The sequence below is a fragment of the Vulpes lagopus genome, chromosome 4 (assembly GCF_018345385.1).
Source record: "Vulpes lagopus strain Blue_001 chromosome 4, ASM1834538v1, whole genome shotgun sequence".
In the NCBI taxonomy this organism is placed as follows: domain Eukaryota; kingdom Metazoa; phylum Chordata; class Mammalia; order Carnivora; family Canidae; genus Vulpes; species Vulpes lagopus.
The window spans coordinates 46,683,659-46,704,669 of record NC_054827.1 but is presented as its reverse complement, the minus strand read 5'-3'; positions in this window follow the sequence as shown (position 1 = coordinate 46,704,669).

Genomic DNA, 21,011 nt, shown 5'->3' with positions numbered 1-21,011 from the left:
ACAGGTCACTGACTCACCAGCCCCTGGCTCTGAGCCGCCGTTTTTTCTGTGTGTGTGGCAGTGGGACTCATCCTGAGGTTGGATTGGGGGCTTCTGGCCCAGCCAGGCTAAGCAGCAGCTGCCTCTCTCCTGGTGCGAGCACACAACACCCGAGAAGAGGCTCCGGATCCTCCAGCCCTCTCCTATGGGATGCTGCCCAGGCGCACAGGCCCCCTTTCTGGTTTGTGGACTTCCGCTGCCCTCTCTAGCTTGCAGGTTGACCAGCGAGCATCCTTCCCCAGAGCCCTTTCCCAGGACCACCTCCCTGCATTCTGTGGCAACAGCAGGGAAGGAAGGGGTCCCAACTTCCCCACACTAGGCAGTCCTGAAGAGCCAGACCATCAGGCCTCACACCAGCCCTCCTGTATGCCCAGCCCTTTCTCACTGCTTCCTCTTTAGATGGGTCAACACTGGGCTCCAAGTGAGGGTCTGTCCTACCCAAATTAGAGGGTCCAGGAAAGGTTGGACCTCAGAGTAAATGGCTTATGAGGGACATACTTTAGAGTCTTTCATATCTCAAGGGTGGTCTTCAAGAGGATGGAGGTTCATAGTTTCTGCTTAGGGTTTCTTAAAAACAAGGAAAACACAGAACTGCCTGACAATGGGCCAGGATGTCTCAGTGAGCTCCCCATTTAACGGGGAGAGAGAGCAGGACATCTGAGAGAGCTTGTCCTGTGTTCCAGGGAGTATTCTCATCCCTTGGTTGCTCACAAAGCCAGGTCAACAGGCATGATTTCATTTTCTTCTTAATTCATCTCTAGGAAATCTCTGACAAGTTCAGTGGTGGATATTCCATGATCAAAAAATAGCACATAAGCCATATAGCTAAGTACAGGGAATGAGTCCAATAAATTATGCTACATTTGTGAGTCACTAAAAACAATAAAATTGATCTGCCTCTGTTGGCATAGAAAGATGTCCCTGACACACTGTTAAAGACAATGTGGTGGCTACCCTCCAGTGAGCCCTACCTCTGTTATTTGCCACCCATGTGGTCCCCATCTGTGTTGAGTAGGCCTAGCCTATAAAAGGATATTGCAGAGCATGACCTTTGAGGAAAGGACTTCAAATACATGGTGGCTCCTGCCTTGCTCTCTCTTGGATTCTTCACACAGAGAGAAGCCAGCATGAGGACAGACAGGTCTTATGAGGGGGTCTATTCAGAAGAAGATTCCTAAGTGAATCAGTCAAGGCCTCCTGCCAATGATTGGGCTCCACCTTCCCAGGCAGGTCAGTGAGCCACCTTGGGAGCAGACCCACCTGCCCCAGCCAAGCCTTCAGATGCAGCTCCAGCCAGCTTCTTGACTGCAACTTCATGAGACCCCAAGCCAGAACCCCCACACTGAACCACTCCTGAACTCCTGACCCACAGAAATTGTGTAAGATAATAAGGGCTTGTTGTTTCAAGCCACTAAGTTTTGAAGTAATATTTTACATGGCAATAGATGACTAATACAGAGGAAAAATGGTTATGTAACACAGCATAATGCACTTTTGTCATGTAGATGTACACTCATATAATATACACATGGGATGAAATACAGTAAAATGATAAGAGTAATTATCTTGATGGTGGAAATATGAATGCTTTTATTTTCCTTTTTTCTTATCTGTACTTCCTATGTTTTTCTGCAATGAATGTGTAATAGAGAAATATATATATTTTTTAAAAATCTATTTATCTTGGGGGGGAGCACACAAGCAGGTGGAGGGGTAGAGAGAAGGGATAAAAAGAATCCCAAGCAGACTCCCCACTAAGCATGGAGCCTGACATGAAGCTCTGTCTCACGATCCTGAGATCAGGACCCAAGCTGAAACCAAGAGTCAGATGCTCAAATGACTGAGCCACTCAAGCACTCTGAGATATATTTTTAAATAAAGTTAACAAAACAAAAAAGGTTAGGCCTCATCTGCGATTTTTGCACAGAAACTCTAAGACCCAGACTCTGAAGGATGGAGGTTCACAGTTAAATTGGAACTTGCCAGACCCTGTATTCTAGTGGGATAGAAAATGAGGCCGGAAGCCAGAGTGCCCCATATGCCAGCCCCTACCCACCGTGAGCCCGATGGCCCTCAGCACTAGCTGGGCACCTGCACTGATGCAATGGGGCCTAGAGGCCAGCACAGTGTTGCAAGTGTTTGCTTACTGCAGGGCAGACTGGCTGTGCCCTTGTATGAGGGAGGCCAGGGGCTGTGGGGTAGGATGATGTCATGCAGTGTGGTCAGGATGTCAGGCACAGGAGCAAGGAGGAAATGAGCCTAGAGACAGCAGAACATCCTGGGGTCACGATAATGAGCACTGGGAGGCCTCCACAAGCTGCCTGCTGTACCAGATGCTTTATGTGGATCACAAATGACCTGTGAGCCTACGGCTGTCATTTTATACGGGGAAACGGAGCCCCTTAGCAGTTACAGGATTTCAGAGATCCCACAGCTGTCAGTGGTGTAGCTGGGATCCATCCCCAGGTTGGTCTGACTTCAGGTGTGCTGGCAGTTTAGTCTTCCTGATTGAGGGCTTCTTCAGGGCCAAGCACACACAGGGGTCAGGGAATAGCCTCTGGAGCTGCTTCCAGGCTGGATATGTTCAGAGACCTCAGCTTCACCTGGCAGGGGTGGGAGTGGTCACAACATTTGCCTCTGAGGGCAGGTGGCACTAGAGGCCTGGGGCCAAGTGTCAGGGCTGAAGGCCAGAAAGCCAGAGCCATGAGAAGGTCAGGAGCAGAGTGAGAGTGAGGGTACAGAGAGCATGCTGGATGTTGGCAGGAGAAGGGAGGCAGAGTGAAGGGGTCACCCAGGACCCCATGTGGGAGATGCACGAGATTGCTAGGGCAGACAGGAGTGTGAGGTCACCAGCCCGAAGTCTGAAGACTGACTCTGCCAGTAGGACGTGGGCAAGTCCCTTATTTTCTGAGCTTCAGTTTCCCTCTCAGTAAAGGAGAGAACAATTTACCTCCCTCACAGGGCTATTGAGAGGATCTGACAGGACAATACAGATAAGATTCTTGGCAATCCAAGTTGTTCAATAACTTGTAGCTATTTTTGCTACCAGAGGATGCTCTAGCCCCTGGGTCAGAGTTTAGAGCAAAGGGCATCCAATACTCTAGATCTATGGCAGGTCCAAAGCCAAACTCCCAGCCCTGTGCCTGCCTGAGTATTTTGGAGTGTTCTAAGGAGATAGGCAGGTGGCATAGTCTCTTTGATGCCGGTCTTGCCCTAAATCAGTGTGGCTTATTGTCTGAAAAGAGAACGTTTAGGGGTGACATCACAGAAAATGGTAAAGTAGGACACTCCAGGGATAGTTCCTCCAGCAAAACAGGCATGACTTAGAAAAAAAGGATCAAAATAACTATTTTGGAACTGGGGATCCTGATCAGTAGAGCAGCCAGTGGAGTGCTTGAGGAAAAGAGAGGTTACTGATGGCATATGAGTGAGCAGTATGCACAAACCGGATACCACACCTAATCCCTGTCATGGCTACAGGGACAGCACCCATGTCTCAAGAGCAGCTGGCTGGAGTGAGGGTGGACATCCAGGCCTGTGGGTTGTGCACTTTGGTTTTTTGGGCTCCCTGAAGGCTCAGTGCGGAGGGTGCCTTTGTTTCAGCCTGAGATATACAATTCCAGTTAAATGTTTTTGGGTTTTGTTTTGTTTTTTGATCCAGATATTTAAGAAATCCTCTGTCAGGTCACAGGCTGGCTGCAGAAACATCAGAACAGAAATTTCTTTAGGGACCACACATGTGAGAAATACACACTTTGAAAACCATTTTTAAAAATTAAAAAAAGAAAGAAATACAGACCTTGTAGAAAATCATTTGCAAAAGTCACTACACATGGACAACTGCAGCCCTCAACAAGCAAGAAAACCAATCCTTATGGAGGGGGAGAATGTAACTTCCAGAGTTGCCACATTATACTACTCCAAGTGTCAACTTCTTAACAACAACACAAAATTACAAAGCATACAAAGAAAGGAAAATATGGCTCATTCACAGGAGAAAAATAATTTAGTAGAAATTATCTGTGAGGAAGCCCACATATTAGAATTGCTAGTCAAAGACATTAAATTAAACATATTCAATGACCTAACGGAAACCACAGATAACACCCTAAAAGGAATTGGGAGAATGATGTGTCAACACACAGAGAATGACAATAAAGGTAGAAATTATATAAAGAAACCACACAGAAATTCTGAAGCTGAAAAGTACAATAGGTGAAATGAATAAATAATAATAAAAAATGCTAGAGGAGTTCAAGAACAGATTTGAGCAAGTGGAAGAAAGTGCATGAGCCTGAAGGTAAGGCAACTACTGCACTATCCAGGCTGCCTGGCAGAGAGGAAACGGGACTTGCAGGATGCCGGTAAGATTATCACCATGAGTATTGCAGGAGTCCCAGCAGCCGCTGAAAGATGGAAAGGGGCAGAAAAAGGACTGAAAAAATAATGGTGAAACAATTTCCCAAATTCAGTGAAGTACATGAATATACACATTCAAGAAGCTAAAACTATAAAATTCTGAGAGGAAAACATAAGTGTAAATCTTTATGGCCTTGTGCTTGGCAATGATCTCCCTTGAATAGGATGCCAAAACCAAAAAGATATAAGTTGGACTTCATCAGAATTAAAAACTTGTACAAGAAACACACAGGTGGATGAGAAGACCCCCATGAGGTAGAAGAAAAGTTGTGCAAATCTTGCATCTGATAAAGGTCTGATGTGAAGGGGTTAATAATGCTCACAACTCAAAGACAAACCACCCAATTTAAAAATGGGCAAGGGACTCGAGCAGATATTCCTTTTTTTTCCCCTCAGGTTTTAATTTTTTTATCATTATTTTTTAATAAATTAATTTTTTCGGGCAGATATTTCTGCAAAGAAGACAGACAACTGGACAGTAAGCACATGAGAAAATGCTCAATATCACTAGTCACTCAGGAAATGCAGATCAAACCACAGGGAAGGACCACTTCAACCCTTCAAGGGAATAGAAGTGTTGGTGAGATTGTGGGGACAGTGAAACCCACACACGTTGCTGGCGGGAATGTAAGCTGGTTCGGCCACTGTGGAAAACATCAAAACATTAGATGTAGTGTGACCACGTTACCCAGAGACTGCACTCCTAGGTGTATTCCCCACAGAACCAAGAACACGGACTCAAAGATGCCTGCACGCCAATATCCATGATTCCATCATCTTCCACAACGGGGAGATGACTTCACTTTCTGCTAACAGGTGAATGGGTAAACAAAGTGCAGTATCACATAGAGTGGAACATCTTCAGTCCTGAAAAGCGATGAAGTCCTCACACCCGAGACATGGATGAAACATGGAAGTTTTACACTACTAAGGGAGCTAAGCCAGATGCAAAGGACAGATGTTATATGATTCCACTTAAACAAAATATCACAACAGACAAATTCATGGGGACAGTGAGTAGAACAGTGGCCCCCCGGGGGAATGTGGGGGAGGGATGGGGAGTCACTGAGTTTCTGACCAGGATGATGAAAGGTTTTGGAAAAAGTGGTGACAGTTGCATAATATTGTGACTCTAATCAATGCCACTGAATGGCACACTTAAAAAGTGGTTAAATGGTGAATTTTATGTTTTATGTATTTCTCCACAATAAGAGAAAGAGAAGGACTAACGAGCTGGTTTATTTTTACAGTAAGAGCATGTTTCTTACTTCCCCAAATGGGATCACCTCTGAAGCATACTCGTGCATTCGTTCACCCAGCAGCCCTCCCCCACAGGCGCCCTGGACCGCCGTAGAAGCTACGTGGATGTGAACAAGGTTGGGGATGTCAGCTCCTTCCCCGCAGCTGGAGGTAAGCCTGGAGAGTGTTTGAGCTCTTCAGTCATCTTGGTAGTAAGCAGAGGGTCTCAGTCCTGGGGCAAAGACTCATTAGATGGTAAGGCCTTGTCACCGGGGCCTGTTGTTTCAGATGTCACTGAGCTAAGAGGGGACTGGGGACAGAGAAGAAAGAAACAGGATAGATATGAAAACAGGTCTGGGAGAGAGCTTTGGTGACAGTTACTGCCTGGGGCACATGGGTGGGACTCCTAAGAAGTTTTTGAGGAACTGCATTGCCCAAAACCCCTGCACGTGGCCTGAATATGCCCTTGCTGTCTCAAGCCACAGAGTAACCCTTTGGCTTTTAAAGTTTATCTGAGAGAAGGGGTTTTACTTTTGTGGAGGGTGGAGGTCAGAGATGGATGTCCGCAGGGTGGGGTCTAGGCCACCGAGTCTCCCCACAGGGAAGAACCAGAGTCCCGTGGAGGTATGTGTCCCCACAGGGCACGTCTTCTCCATTCTCCATCCTTCCCCTCTGCCCCTGGGGATATCTGCTGTGCACAGCCTGCCCACACTTCCCTCACCCATGTGCAGGAAGGATAGAGTTAGTGGAAATGCCTGTAGCCGTCCCTGGTATGGGGACTGTGTGAGATCTTGGGCCACTGCCTTTCAGGAGGGATTACTGTGCATTCTGTGTGCAAGAAAGCAGGGTGTGGGATCCCTGGGTGGCGCAGCAGTTTGGCGCTGCCTTTGGCCCAGGGTGCGATCCTGGAGACCGGGGATCGAATCCCACGTCGGGCTCCCGGTGCATGGAGCCTGCTTCTCCCTCTGCCTGTGTCTCTGCTTCTCTCTCTCTCTCTCTGTGTGACTATCATAAAAAAAAAAAAAGAAAAGAAAGCAGGGTGCGCATGGACACCAGAGGAGTGGCCAGAGGAGTGGACTGTGCCGAACCCCTCCAGCCGTCGGCCCCGATCCTCCGTGGTAACAAAGCCAGGCACGTTGCTGGCCAGTGGCTCTACGTTCTCAGCCTCCCTTGCAGTGAGATGCATCCGTGCAATCTGAACAGGAGTGATGCAAACCATGGCTGGGCCCATTCTCTTTTCAGAAGAGAATGGCTCTTCTGGCTTCTTCCTTACATTTCTTTCTTTCTTTCTTTCTTTTTTTTTTTTTTTTTTTAAGATTTTATTTATTTATTCATGAGAGAGACACAGAGAGAGGCAGAGACACAGGCAGAGGGAGAAGCAGGCTCCATGCAGGGAGCCCGATGTGGGACTGGATCCTGGGTCTCCAAGATCAGGCCCTGGGCCGAAGGTGGCGCTAAACCGCTGAGCCACCTGGGCGTCCCCTTCCTTACATTTCTATGGGCTACATGGAGAGGAGGAGGAGGAGGAGGAGAGAACCCAGCCAGCAAACATCTGCACTTGGCTATTCCGGGAGCGAGAAATACTACTCTACGGAGTAGACCCGTTTCCTGTTTGGGTGTACTGGTTACAGCGATCAAGCGTGCCCTAATTAATACCCAGAATGATGGCGTCAATGACCAAAAAGAGACTGGAAAGGGAGTTGAATCACTTGTGTATTTAACATTGTTAAGTACCTGATTTGTGCTCCATCTGAGGCTATGGAAGGGACTCATTTTTAGCTCCCCAGGACTTACAATCTAGCAGAGACTAGCAAATAGCCAATACAAGCTGGCGCGGTGGAGGTGAGGGCCAGGCCGGAGACTGGGTGCTGGGGGCCTGGGACAGGGCTTCTGAAGGCTCCTTCCTAAGGTCCTGCATGGCCGAGAAGGACATTCCCCCCAGAGGACCTGGTCAGGGCGACTGGAGAAGCACAGACGGAGAAGCTTGAACTGAACACACGCCCAGCAAGTGTGGCTGTTGTAAACGGCATTTGGGCTAAACAGGAAGTTTGAGTTGGGTGATGGACCTTCATAAATGAGTAACCACGAGTGTGCTGAGCACAGAGTGGATGGCTAATAGCCAGAGCAGTGCTCGAGGGAACATCTAATGCCCTCACATGCACGTACAGAGAAAATGAGGGAAAACCCAGCGAGCTAAGCCTGCTTCTCAGGACACTCAACCCTGAACATTCAGAACACAGAGTAAGCCTTAAAAAACTTAGAATTAAAAAAGCAATATGGTAAAGGCAGAAACAAGTGATACAGAAAACAGACAAACAAAACGGACAGCCAACTTGACTGACAAACCCCAAACCCAGTCCTTGGAAAAAGCACAATAAAATAGCCAACATGTGGCCATTGGATCAAGGATAAAAGAAGACAGCAACAAACAACCTTAGTGATAAGAAAGGGAGCTTGAAAAGTTTTACGAGTTATATATAAGACTTGCTTCCATGCATTTTTAAAATCTGGAGAAAAGAGATGATTTTTAAAATATAAACAAGGGGTGCCTGGGTGGCTCAGTGGTTGGGCGTTTGCCTTCGGCTCAGGTCATGATCCTGGGGGCCTGGGATTGAGTCCCATGTCGGGCTCCCTGCTCAGCGGGGAGCCTGCTTCTCCCTCTGCTTCTGCCCCTCCCCCTGCTCCACTCGCACGTGCTCTCTCTCTCCTTATCTCAAATAAATAAAATATTTTAAAAAATAAGTAAAATAATATAAATTACCAGAATTGACTGGAAGACAGAAAAACATGAACAGGTGGAGAAGAAGAAGGAGAAGGAGAAGGAGAAGGAGAAGAAGAAAGAAGAAGAAGAAGAAGAAGAAGAAGAAGAAGAAGAAGAAGAAGAAGAAAAAGAAAAAGAAGAAGAAACTTTTTAAAATGTCAAAATGTCAAAAACCTTCCCTTGACAGAACACTGGACCCGGCTAACTTTAAAGAAATATGGGGGCAGCCTGGGTGGCTCAGTGGTTTAGCACCGCCTGTAGCCCAGGGCGTGATCTTGGAGACCCGGGATCAAGTCCCGTGTTGGGCTCCCTGCATGGAGCCTGCTTCTCCCTCTGCCTGTGTCTCTGCCTCTCTCTCTCTGTGTGTGTCTCTCATGAATAAATAAATAAAATCTTTTTTTAAAAAAGAGAAAGAAATATGGACACACAAATATCTGATGCGAGGCCTGGCCCCCGTGACAAGTCTTAATCATTCAATGAGCTGACACGTAGATGGAACTCGTCAGGCAGAGACTGTGTGCAAGGGATCCTGTGCTGGGACATGGCTGAGTGTTCAGGCGGTGCAGCTGGTGACAGCAGTGACTGGAGGCAAAAAGGTTACAAGGCAGAGCCCAGGAGGGACAGGACTGGGGGAGGAATAGTCACGATGGTCACAGCCGTGCACCTGCTGCACAGCACAGCCTCTGGGCCACAGAGCTCAGCTGCTCCTCCCCAGCCTGCAAACACAAGAGCCTCTCCTACTTACTGTGCCGTCCCGCCTCTGGAGGAGCTGGGGCAGGCCAGGCCAGCTGGGCCATCAGCTTAGGAAGGCCGCCATGATGCTGAGGGGCTCTTGCCAGGGTGGAAGTGGGAGCAGAGGGCTGTGAACCCGGTTCCTCACAGCATGCTTCCAAGTTCCTAATAGGGCCCTGGTAGAGTTACTCTCACCTTGTGGCAAAATCATGTCTGATTAAATGCTTTGTATTCACGATATATAAAGATCCCTGACCAATCAATAAGAAGACAGCAACCCAATTTTAAAAACCTCACTGAAGAATACCCCGTAAGCTAATAAAAATATGCACACTATTAATCAGCCAGTGAAATGCAAATTCAAACCACAATGACATGCTCATGCATCCCCACCAGAGTGAATAAACTTTCAAAGATGGACAACGACCAGAACCCTCAGACACTGCTGGTGGGAATACAAAATGGCACCGCTCACTTTGGAAAGCAGCTTGGCAGTTTCTTCTAAGGTTAAATAAGGAAGCTCTCAATTATTCCATTTACATAGAACCAAAGGGGCAGAAACCAGACCAGTGGTGTCCAGGGCCTGGGAGTGGGAGGGGGATTGACAGCAAGGAGGTGGAACTTTCTGGGAGATGGAAGGATCCTGTATCTTGATGGTGACGGTGGCCATGAAACTGTGTACATCTGACAGAAACTCATCAGACCGTACACCTAAAGTGGTGAATTTTATTGTTATACCCTAGTTCCTAGAGGATGAGCCGCGGGTGAGGAGTAGGGTCTGGGCGAGAGGCGGGAAGGCACAGGCGCCCTGGGGCCCAGTGTGGCTCTGCAGTGGGACCTGCTCCCTAGGGGCTAGTGACCTGACTTCAGACGGGGAATTCACTCCCGCAGGACTTCTGTCTCTGCGCCTACAAAGCAGGGGTGCGATGCTCCCTGCTGCACTCCTGCAGCTCTGCACGGAGAAAGCCCACCTTTCTACAAGACTTCCTGTTACTACCTGGCCCACAGGTCTGGGCCCGGGCCGGGTCAGGAGAGCCAGGGCTCCCTGCGGTGTCCAGCGTCCTGACCGCAGTCCAGCTTCGCCACAGTCAGGACTACAGGGTCCCCAGGCACGTCCCCTGTCTGCACCCAGCTTGCCTTTCTCTGGGCCATAGTCAGATGGCAGCCTTCTTGTGCTCTTAAGAGGCAGTGCCCTGGAGAGCCAGACCCCATCCATCCTGAGCCCCAGGACCAGAGGGTATCCTGGCCTACCGTGGGTCCCCACTGCTCAGCACTCCATGCCACTGGAGGCCAGGGCGCCCTGAGAGCCATCCCTGTGACTGGGTCTGGTCCCTCTGGTCCCACTGGCCCAGGGTCACAGGTCTGGGCTCTGGCCAGAGGGTAGGCATGCTGCTGGGCTGTGAGCAGGGCTGCCCACGCTGGTAGGGGTGGGGGGCAGGTGCTAGTGCTGGCCACCAGCCCATCTCCCTTCTTTTTTTTTTTTTTAAGATGTATTTATTTATTTATTTATTTATTTATTTATTTATTTATTTATTATAGACATAGAGAGAGAGAGAGAGAGAGAGGCAGAGACACAGGAGGAGGGAGAAGCAGGCTCCATGCACCGGGAGCCTGATGTGGGACTCGATCCCGGGACTCCAGGATGGTGCCCTGGGCCAAAGGCAGGAGCTAAACTGCTGAGCCACCCAGGGATCCCCCCATCTCCCTTCTTGCTCTGGGACCCTCCGTGCCATTTGCTCCTCCTGGGTCGGGAGGCAACGCACCCAGCCCTGGGGGATGGACCCGCCTGGTCTCACTGCTCACCCCTCTTTCGTGGAATGCCACAAGGGAGGCCTCTTGGGAAGACACGCTGGCAGAAATGCTTTGGAGCATCGTTGGGCCTGTTGGTGTCGCTGGGCTGGGGCTGGCCCAGGGGGCATGAGCTGGGCTGACCCAGAGCCTGGCATCAGGGAAGCACCATATTGGGCTGGGAGCTGCCTCCTCCTGACTATTCACTATGTGAGATGACAGGGCCTGCAGAGCAGCTCGGTGTGAGCCCAAAGGACCCTTGCTGCGACCCAGGGGGCTGACAAATCACTCTGCTCTGCTGTCCATGGGAAACCAGGTACGGGGGCTCACAGATCCGTAGTTACCTCCAGCAGGGTGGGCTTAGGAAAGCCCCTGGGAGTCGAGGTAGGAGCTGGGTCACCTCAAGGTGATGGAAACCCAGGGCTGTGCTGGGAGTTGGTGAGCAACAGGTCTGGGGGAAAGACCTGAACTGACGACATGAGCAGAATGCATGCCACCCCCAGGCTTCCCGGGCTCTGACCCTCCGGCCTGCTGGGGCATGGGGAGAGGCCGTGGTCCTGGCAGGGGCTCCTCACATGTTGCCCCTCACACTGGCCCCCCAGCTACAGACAGGCTGGGTTGGGCTGGAAGGATTGGAGGCAATGCCCTGGCCTCCCCACTGACTTGCTCCAGGGAAACTGTTCAACTGGCCAAACATGGGTGGACGCAGCACTTGACACAAAGGCCCTAGTCGTGGTGGCTGAAGGATCCTCATGACCTTTGTGGCCACCCTGGAAATGCTCTGGAGAACGACTTTATTAGGAGTCTGCACGACTGGCTATCAGTGAGAGCAATGATGCCCACCTGCAAATGTCCTCCAAGTTTCCAAATGTCACGGAAACTAAACAACGATTCACCAGAATTCGGCCTGGTGGCCCAAGGCCAACCCACAGCCCTCGACATGGCTGTGTCTTCCACAACACACGGGACCACGCCGTCCCCCCACCCCCACCCCGAAACACCTGCTGCCTTGTGCAGCCCCACGATCGGTCGAGAAAGCCCAGTGTGTCGCGCAGCACTGGGGACAGACGCTAACACTGGCAAGGTGCTTATCTGAGATTCACATCTAACTGGGCATTCTCAACTTTCCTTTGCTAAGGCTGGCAGCCCTGGCCTCCCGCCCACCACCCCTAGCCAGTGGCTTTCAGGTACCGAGTACACGTCTGTCCCAGACTCAGGAGGGACAACACATTGTGCTGTTCACCCTCCAGAGCTCCTTGTGGGGTCAGAATCTGCCTCCGGCCTAGTCTTACCCAACCCACCTGCCCAGCGGGCCTCATCTGAATGCGCTCTCTCACTAAACGATGGGCACCAGACACCTGGTCAAAGACCTTCCTTCTAGGACCTGAGATAGTTGGTGCCTGGAGAGTCCTAAAAATCAGTGGGGCCACTCTGCAGCAGGGTGACTGAGGGTAGGAGCGGCATTGGCGCCTCCCGGCCTATGGTGGCAGCTGTCACCAATCCCCGCTGGCGAGTGTGGGTGCTGCCGTCAGGGAGGCACCACCCGTGTGATGTCTGGGACTGAGGGCGCCGGGGAGACGCCAGCCCTGAGGACCTTGTGACCAAGTGGCTGTTGATAAGGTGCGATGCTCTGAAAAGAGAAATAGTAGGTAGGCTCCAAGCTCTCGATTTTGAGCCAGGCGCCAGGGGAAGTCATATTGGTCTCCCGCAGCCACAGGCAGGGGGGTGCTGGGGGCCACAGGGGGACATGGTGAGCGGCGGTGCACCAGCAGATGGTCCACTCAGGGCGCTCAGGGATGCTGTGCCCGGTCTGCAGCACCCTCAGGTTTTCAGGCTGCTGATACCCCCTCCACGGCCAATTTCCAGCGTGTCTATGTGGCATCACAGAATGAAGAGGTGGAGAGGCACCTGTGATCAGTTTTCTGAGTGTGTGAGGGTTTTGAATTTCCAGATTGCCACGAACCCTCAGGGCTCATAGGACACCTGTGCTGCAGGGCGGATGTCTCCTCTCACCTGAACAACATGACTCAAGGCAGGCCCTTCCTGGGAACTGCCTCTGCCTCCCCCCACCCCCACCCGGCCACACCGAGGGCCAAGGCTCAGCTGGGCGCTGGTGCACCTGCTCAGGAAAGGCAGTAGCCTGGGGAGCCGTGAGTCCCATTGATGCACACCAGCAGGTGCAGGGTCAAGGGAGGTGCACTCTGCATGGGAGAAGGGAGACTTTACTGAGGTAGGGGTGCTCTCCAGGGATGCAGGCTGCACGTGGGCAGGGGTTCCGAGAGAGACATTGCTGGGGGCGCTCATGGAAATCTGAAAAAAGCCATGACCCACATGAAGCCCTTGAATTTACACTGCAGACCCTGAAGGACGTGATCAGAAGAAAAGAAGCAGACACATCACCACTGCTGTGTCCATATGCTTGGAAAACCCACATGCTGGCCATGCTCTCGGGAAGGCGGGAGGACACTCTATCTGTCAAGGCTGCAGGGGATGTGCAGATGAGGGGACACCAGCTGAGAGGCTCAGTGGGAGCTGTCCCCTCCAGACCAGGGCTGATGGCAGGCAATGCTGCTCAGAACTGCCCCTCCCCTTCGGCCAATGGGCCCAGAACGGGTGAGCAGGAGGCTGAGGTCGGCCACCCTAGTGGAGACTTGCAACAGAAAGGCACAGCTTCCGAGCCTGAGCCGGTTCTCAGGTCCAGCACCCACGACGGAAGGACGGACAGACTGAGTCCCTGGGAGGGATCTACAGCTATCTACAAGCACGTCAGACATACTCCAGGTTCGGCTCCAGACCACTGCAATAAAGCGAGTCAAATGAGTCATTTGGTTTCCTTGTGCATATACTGTGGTCTACTCAGGGTACACTTTGTCTTAAAAAGCAATGTTCATACTTTAATTTTAAAATACCTTGGGGGATCCCTGGATGGCTCAGAGGTTTGGTACCCGCCTTCGGCCCAGGGTGTGATCCTGGAGTCCCGGGATCGAGTCCTGCATCGGGCTTCTTGGATGGAGCGTGCTTCTCCCTCTGCCTGTGTCTCTGCCCGCCCCCCTCTCTGTGTCTCATGAATAAATAAATAAAATCTTTTAAAAAATCTTTAAGATACCTTATTGCTGGGGTGCCTGGATGACTCAGTTAAGTGTCTGGCCCCTGATTTCAGCTCAGGTCATGATCTCAGGGTCATGAGATGGAGCCCACATCAGGTGCCACACTCAGTGGGGAGTCTGCTTGAGATTCTGTCTTGCCCTCTGCCCCTCCCCCGTCTCCCTCTAAATAAGTATATACATCTTTTAAAAAATACTGTATTGCTAAACTATGCTAGCCATCATCTGAGCTTCTAGACAGCATAATCTTCTTGCTGGTGGTGGGTCTATGCTGATGTTCATGGCTGCTGACTCATCAGGATGGTGGCCGCTGAAGGCTGACGTGGCTATGGCTATTGTCTTTAAAAGACAACAATGAACTTTGCTGCACTGACTCTTCCTTGCATGAAAATCTTCTCCAACATATATATATTAAAAAAAGAAAGAAAGAAAGAAAATCTTCTCCATAGTATGTGATGCTGTTTGATAGCATTTTACCCACAGGAGAATGTCCTTCAACTTTGGCATTCATCCTCTCAAACGCTGTTGCTTCTTTACCAACTCAGTTCATATGATATTCCAAATGCTTTGTAGTCACTCTAACGATCTCCCCGGCATCCCAAATGGAAGTAGATTCCATCTCAAGGAACCCTTTCTTTGCTCATCCATAAGAAGCAACTGCTCATCTTTTTATCCTGAGACGCAGCAAATCAGCCCCATCTTCAGGCCCCACTTTGTCCTCTAGTTCTGTGGCTGTTTCCACCACCTGCAGTGACCCCCACACTCAAGTCTGGAACCCCTCCCAGCCTTCCACGGGCGCTGGAATTGCCTCCTTCCAAATTCCTGTTAATGCCGGTATCTGGACCTCTTGCCATATATCATGAATGTTTTTAATGGCATCTAGAGTAGCGAATCCTTTCCAGAAGGCTTTCAATTTACTTGTACCAGATCCTAGAAGATTCACTGTCCATGGTTAGCTATGGCCATACAGAATGTATTTCAAAATAAGAGGACGTGAAAGTCGGAATTACTCCTCGATCCACAGGCTGCAGAATGGACGCTGTGTTAGGCATGAAACCAACAGTGCTCTCGTCCATCTCCAGCAGGGCTCCCGGGTTACTGGCTGCATCGTCAGTGAGCTGCACCATCTGGAAAGGAATCCTTTGTTTTAGAGCAGTAAAGGGATCCCAGTGGCGGGCTTAAATACCCAGTAGCCATGCTGTAAACAGGTGTGCTTTTCTAGAGCACACACAGGGATCTGACATGATTCTTCAGGGTGCTAGGATTTTCAGAATGGCCACTGAGCACTGGCTTCACTTTGCAGCCACATGAGCCCCTGCAGGAGTCAGCCTGTGCTGGGAAGCTCTGAAGCCAGACACTGACTTCTCCAGCTGTGAAAAGTCCAGGTGGCATCCTCCTCCAACAGCAGGCTGTTCCATCTACATCTAAAGTCTGTCGTCAGCATTGCCACCTGCCTGAATGAGCTCAGCCCGATCTTCTGGATGACTTCCTGCAGCTTCTCCTTCAGCACCTGCTGCTCCACTATGTACTTCTATTTACAGAGACGCTTCTCCCCTTCAGCCTCAAGAACCCTCCTCGGCTCACTCCTCGATTTTCTTCTGCAGTCTCCTCACCTCCCTCAGCCTTCACAGAACCGAAGAGTCAGGGCCTCGCTCTGGGTGAGGCTTGGGCTTATGGGAGTGTCATGGCCAGTCTGATCATCTGTCCAGGTGACTAAAACTGTCTCCATGTCAGCAGTCAGGCTGTTCTGCTTTCCTGCCATCCCTGTGCTTTGGAGTAGCTCATGCAACATCCTTCTAGAACTCTTCCTCTGCATCCACAACTTGGCTTGCTGTTTGGTGCAAGAGGCCCAGCTTTTGGACTATCTCAGCTTTCATCCTGTCTTCCTCACTAAGCTCAATCATTTCTAGTTTCTGGTTTGAAGTGAGAGACGTGTGACTCTTCCTTGAACAAGTAGAGGCCACTGTAGAGTAATTAAGTGCCTAATTTCAGTATTGTTGCATCTCAGGGAAGAGGGAAAGTGCCGGGAGATGGGCAGTTGGGACACATTTAGGGACCAGGTTGACCATCTTATGAGGGCGAGGTTTGTGGTCCTGATACAACACAGCTCTAACATCCAAGATCACCAATCACAGGTCACCACAGTGAATGCAATCATAACAAAAAAGTTTGAAATATTACAATTACCAAAACATGACACAGAGACAGCAAATGCTGTTGGAAAAAAATGGTGCCAAAAAAAAAAGAAAAAAATGGTGCCAGTAGACCTACGTGACACAGAACTGCTCCAAGCCTTCGATTTGTCAAAAAGCAACAAAAACCCCGCAGTAATCCACGAAGTCTAGTAAGAAACGTGCCTGTTCTAGAATACACTGGGGAAGAGTAATACTCAGATATTTTGATGGAAACTTATGGCAACAGACACTGATATCTGGGGCCCCAAAGTGCCATCACAGCTCCCTGGCTAGTGTTGGGGGGACCCTGGGGTGGTGGCCTCCGTCTGCTGCACTCAAGGTCGGTTAGTTCCTGGACCCACTCAGTGCTCACATCCCTGGATCCCCGACGCAGGACTAGAATGGGCTTGCTCAGCTACTGGAGGAACCCTCACAGCGGTTCCCTGACCTACAGGAATGGCTAAGCGCAAGCCCCAGAAAGTGCTGTACACGCACACACACACTCACTCCCACACATGCACACTCCATGCATGTACACTCATATACAGTCACTCCAAACACATCCTGCATGCACATGTACACTTGCCCATGAAGCACACCCATGCACACTCACCTCCCACCCATGCACGCACACTCACATGCACACACACTCACCCCACACACATCCTGCATGCACACATATGCACACTCACCCCCCCACTCATGTATGCGCACACACATTCACCCCATGCACATCCATGCATGCACACTCACACACTTGCCCATGCGTGCACACACATGCATACACATATTCATCCGTGCACACTCACTCCCTACACCCATGCATGCATACTCATGCACATACTCACCCCACACACATCCATGCATGCACTCTCACATGCCCATGCATTCACACACATGCATACACACACTTGTGCCTGCACACACACACACATGCACACTCACCCCCACCCATGCATGCACACTCATGCACACACACCCCACACACATCCATGCATGCACATTCACACACTTACCCATGCATGCACACTCACACTTGCTCATGCATGCACACTCATGCATACACACACTCATCCATGCACACACACACGCACACTCACCCCCCACACCCATGCATGCATACACAGCACATCCGCCAGCCAAAAGAAAAGCATCAATCCCAAGAAAAATGACAGAAATTGTTGCCGTTCTCAGAGACTTCAAGGTTCAGAGTGGCGGGTCACATCTTGTCACCATTAATTCTCTAGCCTGGTCCCCATAAAGACTGACTGGACCAGGACAGATGATAGTAGCCTGCACAAACTCAAATGAAGGGGGGACCTGGTTGCAGCTGCTGTGCTAAAAGCACTTCGTTCTGGAGGGATCAGCGCTGCTCACGGCGGGCAGCTCTTAACTGGCAGAGCTACTATTATGGCCTGAACGTGTGTCCCAAAATCTGATGTATTGAAGCCCTCCCCCAACAGGACGGTGTTTGGAGGTGATCAGGATTAGAGATGGGCCCCGAGGATGACAAGAGGCGGGAGCTTGCACTCTCTCATGGCACAGAGGGCCATCTGCAGGCCAGGAGCAGGATCTCACCAGAACTCCACCCTGCTGGCGCCTTGGCCTCAGACTTTCAGCCTCCAGAACTGGCAGAAACGAGTGTCTGTGGCATTTTATTTTGGCAGCCAGAGCCCAGGCCTTTGCTTTGTCAGGACCCTCTGGAATGAAGAATAGGGCAGTCTGCACTCACACGAGACGGCCAGCAGTGTGCAAAGGGATGGGAATGCGCCCACTCTCTCACAGATCTGTCCTGAGAGACCTGGGCTACTGGGCTTTCCACGGGGCGTGAGACAGCGTCACTGTATGGGTGGCTTTCCACGGGGCGTGATACATCGTCGCTGTATGGGTGCAACTGGGCTGGATGCACCCAAGCAGGGAGGGGCAGGAGCCATGATGCCCTGGTGAGACATGTGCTCTCTAGGAAAGTCAGGGGCCCGTGAAGTTTGTGGGGGCCCAGAGGTCACGCCAGGACGATCACTTTAAAGTAAGGGACAGGGACACCTGGGTGGCTCAGTGGTTAAGCATCCGACTTTGGCTCAGGGCGTGATCCCGGGGTCCTGGGATTGAGTCCCACATCGGGCTCCCTGCAGGGAGCCTGCTTCTCCCTCTGCCTGTGTCCCTGCCTCTCTCTCTCTCTCTGTGTCTCTCATGAATAAGTAAATAAATCTTTAAAAATAAAATAAAATAAAATAATAAAGTAAGGGACAAAGGCTATGCCTCTTCTTATCACCAAAAAAGGTGCGTAACGTTTAACAGGCCATATCGTGGAGGCAGGATACTGTACACTGGCAACGCCGTTCCAGCTTCCCTACCAGGTAAAACAGCAGGCTCATAGTTCAGGTGGATCCGGCACCTGGTCCCAATGGTGCCACGACCGGCCCTGCCCCTGAGGTCCTGGGACCTGGCAGCCTTGATTGGAGATGTGACACAGTATAGACCCTGGTAAACGCTGAGAGGAGAGTCAGAGACCAGAAATGGGTCAGGGGGCCGCCGCCTGCGGCAGAGAACCGATCACCACCTGAAAAGCAGCTCCTGGCACGCCACCAGGTCCTGGGAGAGACAGAGCAGCCTACCAGGGGACATGGAGCGCCCACGTGGCCAGAACCGCCTGGCATGAGCTGGGGGCTGGGGGGCTCACTCTGTCATCAGATCAGGGGGCCCAGTGGCCACCCATTATTTGATTGAAGTGGCAGGTGTGGAAATCAGGCTCAGGCAGGGCCAGAGAGTGTAGGTCAGCTGTCGGAACGGGCAGCCCAGACCCTCCGTCACTCCCCCTCCTGCAGTGACGTCCCCGTGCCCGTCCCTCAGCTCACACATGCGTGGCCTCAGAGCAGGGGCTTCCCTTTGCTCAGCTGTGGATGAGTGCAGACACCCACCCAGCGCTTGGTGCTGTGTGTCAGGTGCTAGCTGGAGAAGGCACTGCAGCCTCCCTTGGGGTGGTCCTGGGAGACCACGGCAAGGACACGTCCTCTGGATGGTCAGCACTGCACACAGTGGTTCACCTCATGGGGAGAGACCCATGGGTCGTGGTGAGTAGCAGTGTGAGGAGCCGGCCAGAGGCCTGAGGACCACGAGTGTCGGGGACACGGACGCGGCCCATGCTGGCGGCTTAACCACCACCAGGAACTACAGAGATGTAGCCCACCATGGGCTACAGAGATGGTGACAAATAACCAGGTGGACGGGATGACCAGTGGCTCCCAATGTCAGCTCGGGGTTCACACAACATCCTCCTGAGGGGGAAGTGTGGTGGCATGGAATCCGTGTGTGCCCCAGACTCAGGGCAGCCATGAGCCACCATTTACAGCCTCGGGACCCCCCGAGGACGTGGGAGCTGAAGTTCACCTCACCAAGCATCCGACTGTGGGTTTCCCTGCAGGTGCCAGGATGGAGATCTGAGCCCCACTAGGGGCAGAAGGCAGAGCTGCCGCTGGCGCCCCCACAGGGCTGGCCCACCGGCCACCAGCTGCTGTGAGAGCTGGAAGTGCCTGGAAGGTTAACCAAGGGGAAGGCTGGCTTCCTGCCCTCTCTGCAGAGCTCCCTGGAGGTCAGGGGGTCGAGGGCTGGTCAGGGGGTCGAGGGCTGGCCCCTCTCTTGCTCTGTGCACCCCCCACTGCCACGCAGGCTCTGCAGCGAGCGCTCCCTCAGCAAGCCACTCTCCCCAGGAGCCTGCTCTCAGCCTCTACACTGGGGGAACCTGACCAGAAACAGACGCGAGGGACTGTCCCCTCCCCATGGCCACGGTGGCACATGGTGCACGCAGACACTGAGTGTGGACAAGGCCCCCTGGGGGAGCAGCGGAGAGAGGACACCCGGTCCCGGGACCCGCTGGTGCGCTGGACTCCACCCCACCCTGGGTAGTGAATTCTGTGCAAAGGATCCTGCAGGTGGCCAGAGGGGACGCGTAGACCGAGTGATGGGGGCAGAGGAACCTGCAGGCCCAAGGCAGGAGCAGAGGCTCACAACCATGTCCCTGAGTCAGGGCCCAGGGAGCAGAGGCCCGCACATCTCTACACCCCTTTCCTAAGCGTCTATGAGCGGGGCTGACGTCACTGAGGCCCAGGCCCTGCTGGGGGGTGGGGCCCAGGCCTCACCTGGGCCACCACGTGGGAAACACCAATCCTGCTGCTACTTCCATGTGGAGCCCACAGGCCCACGCAGAGATCTCCACCAGATACAGCTTTGTTTTCATTTGCCTTCCTCTATGGTACTTTTAGAAACTTTCTGAGGGATCCCTGGGTGGGTCAGTGATTAAGCATCTGCCTTCAGCCCAAGGCGTGACCCTGGGGTCCTGGGATCGAGTCCCACAACGGGCTCCCTACACGGAGCCTGCTTCTCCCTCTGCCTCTCTCTCTCTGTCTCTAAATAATAAAATCTTAAAAATAAATAAATAAAAACTCTTTCTCAGAGGGAACTTTACATTTCAACCAGCCAGGAAGGGAGGGAGGATAGCGAACCTGTCCCCCGACAACAACAATGAACATCTCGTCATTCCTGCACATTTTTATAATTGCGTCAAAATGCTTTCCTACGCGGGTGGAACACAGGAATTCTGGAGCTGCCTCTGTGTCCAGCTTGCCCTGTCATGTGAATACCCTGAGAGGCCACGGGGATGGCTCCTGTGTCAGCCGTGGCATTCCCAGGGCAGTGGATTCATTCGTTCACGTGAGCACACTCACGGAGGACCCACCACGCCCAGCCGCACACCAGCCT